We start from the raw sequence: 11,004 nt of genomic DNA, 5'->3' as shown, positions 1-11,004 counted from the left end.
TGGTGAGACAGTTTCCTACTGCCCCTGAATTTTAACCTTAACTCCTCCTCCTGGGGAACAGGTACCAGACTGGGGGAACTGGGACTGGGATTTCCTACACTGCAGTCTATATAGCTACCACCACTGGACTCAACCCTCCCGGGGGAGCCCAGAAAATTAAAATTGCGCGCAGGGGATAGTCTACCCTCCAGAGCTACTTTGCCTCTGGTGGAGGCCCTCTCAGCCTCCTCTACCCTCTCCCGCGCCAAGACCCACTCAGTCTCTCGCTGTTGCTTCCTGGCCTCCAGCTGCGCCATAGCCTGAGCATGCTCTAACCTGAGCTTCTCTAACGCCAGCTGGTGCTCCCTTTCTTTCCTCCTATCTTCCTACTCCTCTGGGGACAGGGAAAGGGATGAGGCGCTGCCTCCTACGCTGGACCCAGCAAGGGACGCCCTACCTATGGGGTCCTCACTCTCTACTGGCGTCCAGGTATTGTCATCCTCTACCTCCTCTTCTGAATCTTCAGGGCTCCCCACAGACCCACCACCCTCCAGGTGTGAGGCCCGGGCCCTTTCCATACTGTGCTCAAGATCCCATGGACCCTCTTGCCATAGGACAAGGTGGTCCTGAAGTTCGTACCGAGTGTCGGAATCTCTCCCTTTACAGGACCTTTCTAACTCCTGCCTCTGGCGCCAAGCTAGCTCATAGGGATCACAAGCAGGCTCCATTCTGGCAGACGTTATGGTAAAAAGATTGTACAGGGGACCTAGGGGTCTGAGCCTAACAGGAGCACACAATTCACAAAAAGATTCAGCAAGCTCTCTAACCCAGAGAACTCACACTCACTTGCCTAGTGCCACACACCATCCATCCACACACACAACCCTCCCCTCGGACTGGTAAGGCAGTTTCTACCACCCCTGATTCCTCAACCTGACCACCACGTGACACAGGTACCAACTCTGGGCGCAGGGCGGGGGACAAATGTACTGGACACTATTACGCTGCCACCACTGGATCCCACCCTCTGGTGAATCCAGAAAACACAATGCACTAAGGGGGATGATCTACCCTCCCGAGCTAGGGACACCTAACTCACAGTGCACAAAAACACATTTCCAAAGAAATGACAATTAAAACAAACTTAGAACAATAATCCCTATACCATGTGATTTATCTAAATGCAGAGTTTTGTAGTGCGGCCAGTTGCCGCTGCGGTACAGCGCAAACGCAAGTCCAAATCCCACCGCTGCCACCAATGTTAGAAATGGGATTTCTGGTTGGCTAAGGCTTGCGCCAAAGTCAGGCAGAAACCACCACTCTAGTCAGGGCAAGGAAGTTACACGCCAAAGATAACCCCTGCTCACCCCCTTGGTAGCTTGGCACGAGCAGTCAGGCTTATCTCTGAGGCGATGTGTAAAGCGTTTGCGCGCGCGCGCACCCAGCAACAACACCCAAGGCCCACCACAAAGGAAACTCCACACAAGGTATTCTATAAAAATAGCCTTTGTATTATACACAACACATTAGATAAAAACACACACTCTACAATGTGCCAACAGGCACGGGCAGAATTTACAAGGGATTATATATACAGGGGACAGGGCCACATGGACCACTGTCAGGAATTAGCACTTTTTAGAAATAGCACTTAGAACATAGGAATAAAACTTTAGAACATAGCACATCCAATCACTGTAGTACTAAAAATAGAACACGTAGCACACAACCAGTAACTACTGGTATCCGGTAAGTACCACCTACGCAACCCTAACCACCTTAGGAGAATACTGCGCAGGGAATCAGGACCTCACTAGCACCACCTGTACTAGGAGAAAAACAACCACCTAAGTATCACAATACCTGTAGGGGTAAACGCACTTTACACATGATGCATCACATTCAGAGGTGTAGGGAGGGAAAACACATGATGCACAAAATACATTCAGAGGTGTAAAGCAAAGCACATGACGCATAAAAATACATTCAGCGGTGCAGGTTAGGAACACAATTGCGCAAGAACTCACATAAGCCACCACCTGTGGCAGTCCCTAGGCCAACTGGCCTTGTCGGGGCTAGGACGCCCTGTGTCCCAAAGTCAGGGCAAGATTGCGCAGGCTGCGCAAGCCCCCAGCGTGGAGGGGCACAACCTAAACGTAGAAGCTGCCCACTAAGTGCTGGGCAGCTGGGAAAGGAGCATGGGCACCACTGTGCTTTTTAAGACAAATATGGCATGCCTTGGAGCCTCCCTGGGCTCTGCCAAAAAGAATGCCCCCAAGTGTTGGAGTCCTGCGCAGGGACTCGAGAAATGATGCCCCCAGACGTTGGAGTCCCCTCTGGGACTCAGAATCACCAACGAAATGCCCCCGAATACCGTGGGAGCCTCGTGGGCTCTGAAAACACCTGGGCACCGCGTTAGAGCCTCCCGGGGCTCGGTGAACACTTAGTCCCCCTTCGTTGGAGTCCTTCTCATGGACTCATAAAGAATAATGCCCCCAGAGCCTCGCAGGCTCTACAACAAGAATGCGCCCCTTCGTTGGAGCCTGTACTCGGGGCTCTGTACACCACTGCCACGCGTTGGAGCCTCGGTGGGCCCTAGGACGCCTCTGGGGCAATGTTGGAGCGGCCCGCTGCCTTCCGGGGCCGCTCTTCCCATTCCAGAAATACCCCCTCTCGGAGCGGCCCGCAACTGCGGCGCCGCTGTGGGGGACAGGCGGGAACCACGCGGAGTCCCGTTAGAGCGCACTGGCGCTTGGAGCAACAATGCAGGTAACACCCACTACCCCGGCCTGCCCTCTTCACTCACCGGCGGTAAGGTCTGCTCTTGGCCCTCCGGCGAGCGCTTCCCTCGCGGCGGGGGCTGGGGGCGGACCTAGCACTTCCGTCTCTCTCCTGGGTCGCGCTGCGTCAGCCCGGCCGGACTCAGCTTTGTCCAGGAGGCCTCGCCTCCGTTGGTTGTAGTCCAGTGCGGGGTGGGCTCCCGCCTGGACTCCACCGCCGGCTCACTTCTCCGGGCTGCACCGGGGCACGGGGTGGGCTCCCGTTGGCTTCCGGGTCAAGTCCCGCCCACGTCCTGCAAGGGCTGCCTGACTTCCGGCTGAAGCCCGGCCGCGGCGGTGGTTTCGGAAATAAAAGGGGTAGGCTCCCTCGCGCTACGAAATACACGGTGGGGTGGGCACCCGCCGTGAAATTAAGACCAATAAGCGGGGTGGGCACCCGCCAACGACCACGGCAATGTCCCTGGCAGGGTGGGCACCTGCCAGGGGACTCTAAGATCAGCGAAGATGGGGCAAACGCCGGGTGGGCACCGGCTTTCACAAATAAAGCGCTCCTAGCGCTAAGGAAAATAAAAGCGCTTCCAGGCGCTTAGGGATGCCCACAGACACCAAGTCCAGCAAAGTTCTCCCCTGCATGCAGCAGGGCAGGGGTGGGGGGCAAGGCTGGACCCAGAGCCAGCTCACTGGGCCTCCAGGCAGGAAGGTAGTCCAAGTGGCGGTCCTCTGGTCCAGCGGCAGCAGCAGCAGCCCCCCTCAGGTAAGATCCTGGCAGAGAACAGTTTTTTGTGGGGACACAGCCCCATTTTTATACAGCAAACCCCTTTGTTCTTGGTTCAGGGTGAGGGGGAAAACCAGTCGCAGCTGGTTGGGGAGCACCCTTGATGTGCTCAGCCCCTCACTCTATTCATTGGCAGGGCTAGGGTCGTCAGTCGCACCGCAGGGGGCGGGGCCAGCATTGTGTGTGGAAAACCCTGTCCTATTCAGGACCCAGGTGTACTCCTCCCACCCATCTAGCTGCTGATCTCCCCATTCACCACTGGGTGACTCATCCTGACTCTGGGGAATCCCTAGCCCGTCACATGACATGACCAGCCAATCACGCGACAGACACACTGCACACAGAAGTGCCCACTTCTAGAAATGGCACTTCCACACTAGGTACATGCACGCCGCACACATCATCGCGCAGCATTCACTCCCACGAGTCCGCACATACCAAACTCGGGCCTGCACACCCCACGCATCAGGAACTACTAGGGACACATACATTCCCCATGCATTCCTATGTGAGGGCAGGCCTATCTCACCACATGCACTCAGAGCGCGCACACACTTTACCCTGGGACACAGGGAAAGTGCGCAGAAACCAAAAATCACCACACCAAGTCACCAGTAAAAAGCAAAAATAAAGTTCAGGGGTGAACCTGCCAGAAGGGCCAAGTCCAACAACAGATGAGGGAGGTGAGAAGGGTATTCAGGTCTGGGGAGGTGACATCACAGAGGGAAGGGAGTGCAGGGCTAGTGGGGTAGGGCATAGGTCCTGAGTGAATGACATGAAAGGACGGTGAGGGAGGGGACGTGTAGGTCTGAGTGACTGACATCCTCAGGAGGGAGATGGAGAGGAGAGCCAGGGCTGGTGGAGTGACATCCCAGGGGACAGGGTATGCAGACCTAGTGGGGTAGGTCATAGGTCCTGGGGCAGTGACATCACAGAGGGCAGGTAGGGGAGAAGGATAAATTCTGACATCACAGATGAGGGAGGTGAGTAGGGTATTTGTAGTACATACTCTTAGGTTACTGTTCTAGTTTATTTTAGAATGTTTACTAGGGTTCTGTATTTCCTAAGAATGTTCCCTCACACCTATTCTATGCTTGTGCTTGATTGCGGATTCAATTCTAAGTCAGTTGCATTCCTGCTTCTGCCTGGAGGAGTCTGGTCTTGTACTATCTCCTTGTCTTGAATAAAGGAACCTGAATCTTACCTCATCTGTCAGCTGCATGTTATTTACTACAATTTAGCGACTTCCTGGGATTCAACCTCTGCTTTCTCCAACCCGCTCAATTCTCCTTTTGACTGTAAACCGACTCCAGCTCCAGATCATCCCAGTCGAGGTACGGAGGATTCTGGCCGTCTCCCAATCCGCGTGTACAAGAGCAGACAGGTGCTGCCAGTTTCCGTGCAGTTTCTGGCACTCCGTAATCCGGAAAAAACCCAAAAGAGTTTGGCCCACAGATGATGCTTCGGTTCAGCGTGAGCTGCTGACGTTCCTATGCGTTCGCACCTAAACTTGTCATGAGCTCGCACCTAAACTTATCAGATAAAAAGTCTGATTCAAACGCCCTCCGACCCCGGAATATATTGGAATATAGGACTGAGAACCTGGCCTCCCCCCATCGTCCTGAGTGAGTGTACGTGGTCATATCTGCTTTATTAACGTCAGCCAAAGGCTCTCAACACCACGTTTATTCAGCTGCTTCGGTAATCAGATCTGGCGGGACTAATCTCCTGTCTCAATTAAATATACATTAAAACCTCGGTGACGAGAGGGGGGAAGAGGCAACAACTGCGGGGGCCAGGCATGCTACGTTTTGACACACATTGAGACGCCACAGCGAGCATTGGTACCTGGGGCATAGGGGACAACAGGACCCGGGGCTCCCCAGCTGCACCTGAATGAGGAAGAAAGCCTCCAAGCGGCCTGCCTGACTTCAAAATGGCGGCCGCGGGGACAAATACAAGCATCAATACCTCCGTGAATGCCAGCGACGGCATGCAAGGTAAATAATGTGCAGTAGGGAAGGAGCAACCACAAGACTGGAACCCAGAAGGGACAATAAGGGCAGATCAATCCTCTCCCAACAGGTGAACTGACAAAAGTTGTCCACCCTTAGACTCTTAGGGTAATTGGGGGCAGTTCTGTTTGAGTTAGGAGTAAGATGCACTCCTTTGACCCATTCCCTCACAGCTTCGCAGCCCTTAGTGCCAGCTGCAACATTTAGGTTTGCGCAAGTACGCACCCTGGACTTTCACTGCATTGGCAGCAGCCCCGACATTCTGGACACAGGGCATTTGAGCCCCTTTGAGATGGCCAGTTGGCCAGGGGGACTGGGAGGTTTGTAGGGCGCCAGGCCCTAATGTGTTTATAGGGTCACGTTAGAGATGGTGATCGTCCATGTGGACTTCTACCTAAACGGGCGTGTCCGGTTTTTACCGGGCTCACCCCCAGAAAAACCTAATTGGTGTGGAGTCCATCGGCTGAAGCCACACGGACGATCACCATCTCTAACGTGGGATGGAATAACGTCATTTAAAATATAAATGTTACAAAGGAGCAGCTATCTGCCCTTTATTATAATTAGGATAGGGTAATTCCCATTTCCCAATTATACCAGGGGACGACATAGCCCTGAAGAAAGTCCAAGCACTACAATAGTGGGCACACGAGGACTGAAACATGCTGGCCCTAGGGTCTTAGGACCATAACACTCCATACGACCCTACTGTCTTTATTTTTAATATTCCTGTTGAACCCAAGAATAAAGGGAAACTGGGGTCCAACAGTGAATTTTTAATCTTTATCCCCTGGCCTATGATATGACTTAAGAGCTCCCTGGAACATTGGTTGAGCCCACCGCGACTTGTATGGTCCCGATGATGAAGCATGACACCATTAGGGTGTGTGAGGGTAAATAAATAAAAACAAAGAGCTTTCCTACTTTATTTCTATCAATGAGAGCTTCACACTGGAATCTTCCAACAATTGTCTCTAGCGTCATGATAAAAATAAACAGTGAAGTACTGTAAAGTGTATTTGATTCGTAATCAGGAGGGTGTACTTCTCCTTATACCTCTTGACCCTTCACATATACATGACCACATGGGTCTGTATAAGTAGTGTTTAACGTGTGTCTGTGACTGTCATATTTTCCGGGCCCTTTGATGTGGTTTAACCATATTTTGAGGGTGACTTTCCCCCTACTCCGACCCTGCAGCTTGACCACCTACTGGGCTAGCCAACCCAGCCCCTTCCCCTGCTGCATCAGGCTCTATAATCTGAGGTTGGCTCTCAGCATGATCCTGTACCGAACCTCCTGCATTGCCCTCAGTTATAGTCATGGAAGTTGAGACTGTTACCTTATCCCTGTCGGTCAGCTCACTTTGGCATGGTGTTTCAGCTTCCTTGTTGATAAGCGGCAGCATCTGCGTTGGTAATACTGGATTCACCTCATCTAGGTTCAATGCCATCGGATCCCTGGCAGATTTATCATGGTGATGAAGGAGAGGCGGAGTTGCACTTCCCCCAGTGGAGGCTCGAAGCAGCTCCAGTACTGATGAGCTAGGTGGGCGCTGCTGAGGCACAGTCCTGCCCTTCCTCTTCTTCTCTCCCGCGATCTCCATCGGGATGGCAGGGACGGAAGGGATGAGCATCCACCCATTCTTCCGCATCACTGCCAACATCTTTGCTATGTGCTCTGCTCCAGAGCGCTGGTCCACCGGCGTCTTGCACGTCTGGAGGGCGGCTGCAGCAGCAGCCTTTCATCTCAGATTGCCCCCAAAAGTATTTAGACCCATTTCCCGAATTGCAAAAAGCAATGGGCAGCCACTGCGGTATGCATGAGCCACCACCTTGCCCAGCAGCTGCCTTCAGGAACGGAACAACTCAGCCCGACGCAGGGCAATCCCAAAGTGGTTTGTACAAAGTGGTGCGTGTTGTGCTGCCAGTATCTGCACTATCACGACTTCTTCCAGTAGGGTTATGTGGGAAATTTCTTATTTTTGAGTCCAACCTACTGTCCTCTCTCATCTGGTCAGGAAGCCCCAACACGGCTGACTCAAGCAGCCACCATCTTGAACAAGCATTTGCAATGCAATAGGACTCGCATTTACGTGAGACCTATTGAATTGCAAACGGAAGTGCGGGCATGGGGGGAAGGGGGCGAGAAAGCACGAACGGGAGTGGGGGGACAGGAGAGAAGGTACACACAGCGGGAGGGGGGGCACAGAAGAAAATAGTGCTCACTCAACACAAAGTAAAGGGGCCAGTAACTATGGAAGGATACAAATGACAACATGGCCATCGTGAGGAGGGACTAACAGCCTATAAACCAATCGGAAGGCAGCATTTAGGAAGGACAAAGACACAAGCCAATGAAAAAGTTGGTGGGGGAGTGGGTGTGGCTTCTCCCCCATACTGATCTATCACAGATCAACCCGAGAGCAGCGCTTGCGCGCTGGCTCATGGCTCAACCTAAAAATGTCAAGCATATTGGAAAAAAATAGAAATGAGAAAAGAGTGTGGGGAATCAAAGGGGTATATTATCAAGGACGGCGTTAAAAATATCGCTTGTTTAGTGGCAGAAAACTGCCGCTAATGCGGTGATAATGGGCTTGATAATATGCCCTGGAGAATTCCAATAGAAGCCCATGTTCACACCAGAACATGGGCTTCTATTGGAATTCTCCAGAGCATATTATCAAGCCCATTATCGCCGCTTTAGCTTGAGACCCATGGCCAATAAATACAGGTGTCTCTTAGAATGGCAGGCTCAGATGCACGCAGTAACTATGCCTAGAAGAAATTTGAATTATGCCGACGTACTTTGGACAATTATAAGAATTGTGCATTAGGCTTTTTACGTGAAATTTCCAAAATGATGCTATTACGCCACCTCGCACTATGCAGCATTCACAGTAAACAACACTTACAGTGAATCGCATAATTTGAGTACAAATTTACCACGAATGAACAAGAACAGAATGTAGTGGATGTTTTCATAGTGGTCTTGTTTAAATGCATCCTCGCACCAAAAATTGAGGGGATGATTTATTTCCCAATAAAATATATAGTGAAATGATGGATTTATATTTCACATGATTTTGCCGTAGTTTCATGTAATAATAGGAAAGCAAAATACACATGTCCCCTCCCCCTCCCCCGCCAGTAATAATGCAATTACATTGGTCATTACAAACTGAGGATGAACTAAGTGCCATGGCAGCTCATAGGTGAGTGCTTCATGTTTAACCACAATAATGTGACCTTGAAACAGGTAACAATAACAAAAGACTTGCATACTCTTTTATTGATAGAGCAGATGGAGAGCTCCCCGTTTTCTGTGGCAGAAGATCCGCGTCCTATGTGACTCTTGTACGGAGTAATCTCCCAGCCAATCACTGCCTTTCATTTTTATGATTGTCAGAAACACACATCCTTAATTTGATATCAGAAAATGGACAATGTTTTTTCTTGAGCATGTTCGGAAATTCCCTTTCGAATTCAACTGTTGGACAAAGCACGATCCGCATTTATTAGCACATCTGCAGACACCGACTCACTCGGGTACTCACTTCTTACGATTCCATCACTTTACACTGGGGTTTTCTCTTGGAGTCCTAGCCTTGCTTTTAAATTACTTGCCGCACCTATTTCATTTATTCCTTCTTCTTATACACTTCTAGGAAACAGTCTCTATTTTTTTTTAAATATAATTCTTTTTATTAACATAGCTCATAGTACCATACAATCACAGACAATATCCAAAAACATATCAGGGAATAGCGTGATGGTGAACAAGGGGCATATGTATCAAACTCCCCTTTAGCGAATCCTAATTTGCGAGAATTTGCGATTCGCAAATACAGATTCGCTGAACGGGATGTAAAAAATAAATCGCTAATCATTTGCGATTACTTAAAAGTCGCAAATAAATCGCAGAATCCCGTATTGCGATTTCTTAATAGCGAAATTCGCACATTAAGAAATCGCAAAAATGGGAATCTGCAAGCCTGGTGCAGGCTGATGACATCACAAACAGGAAACTGGAGTGATTGCCTGCACCTGCTCACCTGAGCCACACCCAGAGGCTGCTTGTGGAGTGTGAGGAGGCTTATCTGGAGACAGCAACCAGCAATGGATCCAAACCAAAAACAGCAGGGCAAGGATGCTGAGAAAAGAAAGCGAAAACACAAGTTTTCTGAAAAGGAGCAGGAGGTCCTCATAGAGGAGATGGTCTGCAGCCATGAGCTCCTGTTTGGGAAGAAGGCACTCAAAGTCCCAGAGGCCAGGAAGAGGAAAATCTGGCTCGAAATACAGAGCAAGGTGAATGCTGTTGGAGTCACCACACGGACCATCGAGGAGCTGCGCAAGCGGTGGTACGATATGCGCCAGAGGTCCAAGGAGAGGGTGGCAGCCAGACTCAAGGATGCCACTCAGACTGGAGGAGGACCATCCACTGCAGAGCAGCCAACCCCCCATGAGGAGCTCGTGGAGTCTACCCTCCTGCCTGAGAGCGTTGGTGGTGTGGCTGCAATAGACAGCTCTGACCCCTTATCCAGCAGACAAGGTAAGATGCATGCAAAATCAACCTGCACTCCTCCCCATCCCTTGCACACTCCCCCAAATGCGCATAGTAAACTCCCAAAATGTCAATCCAGCCCAGGTCTTACAGCACACCCAGCAATGCATCATGGGACTCGTAGTACTGTGTCTGACTGTGTGTCCATGACACCATCAAATTTAAATGCAACATATGTGGGTTGGGGATCATTGAATGAAAATGTGTCAGAGGTTAGCCGTCAAAGAATTGTAACTTTATTGAGTGCCACATGCAGACAGTAACACAAACTCATGTAGTCCCCTTTACATCCACAGCACACGGCATGCCACAAGAAGATAGCACAGAGGGAGAGGAGCCTGCAGACCCTGCGGACTCCAGCGATGAGACAGAGCAGCAGCCAATTCAGCGCTGGAAGCGCGCACATGTGCCCCCACTGCCTCCATTTGACGAGGAATTCCCAGCAACAGGCGATGACACCGACAGGAGAGAGGGGAGTCAGGGTGTGACAGAAATGCCCTGTCATGACGCACCAACACCAAGGCAAAGGGCACAAGCCACATCCAGGTCAAGGCCCAGGAGCAGCACTGCAACAGAAGGAGAAGGCACCGTGTTCTCCGGTTTGGAACAGTGCATGCTGCAGGAACAGCGCCTGCAAAGCAAGGCAATGCGGTCAATAAATCGCCAGCCATGCCGCCTACATCAGGACAATCGCAACATGGTAGCGGCAATACAAGAGCTCTGTGCCACTTTGAGGGACACCCAAGCTGCCAATGACAGGGCTGGACGACGTGCCAATGCACGCCTACACAATTATACAAAGGCAGTCAACCGCCTCTGCACCACCACCAGCACACTCACACGCAGAAGCGTAACCATGCAGGTGGACATGGCACATTGCTGCCAGGACATT

The sequence above is a fragment of the Triturus cristatus genome, chromosome 11 (genome assembly GCF_964204655.1).
Source record: "Triturus cristatus chromosome 11, aTriCri1.1, whole genome shotgun sequence".
NCBI lineage: Eukaryota > Metazoa > Chordata > Amphibia > Caudata > Salamandridae > Triturus > Triturus cristatus.
This window is presented reverse-complemented; position numbering follows the sequence as displayed.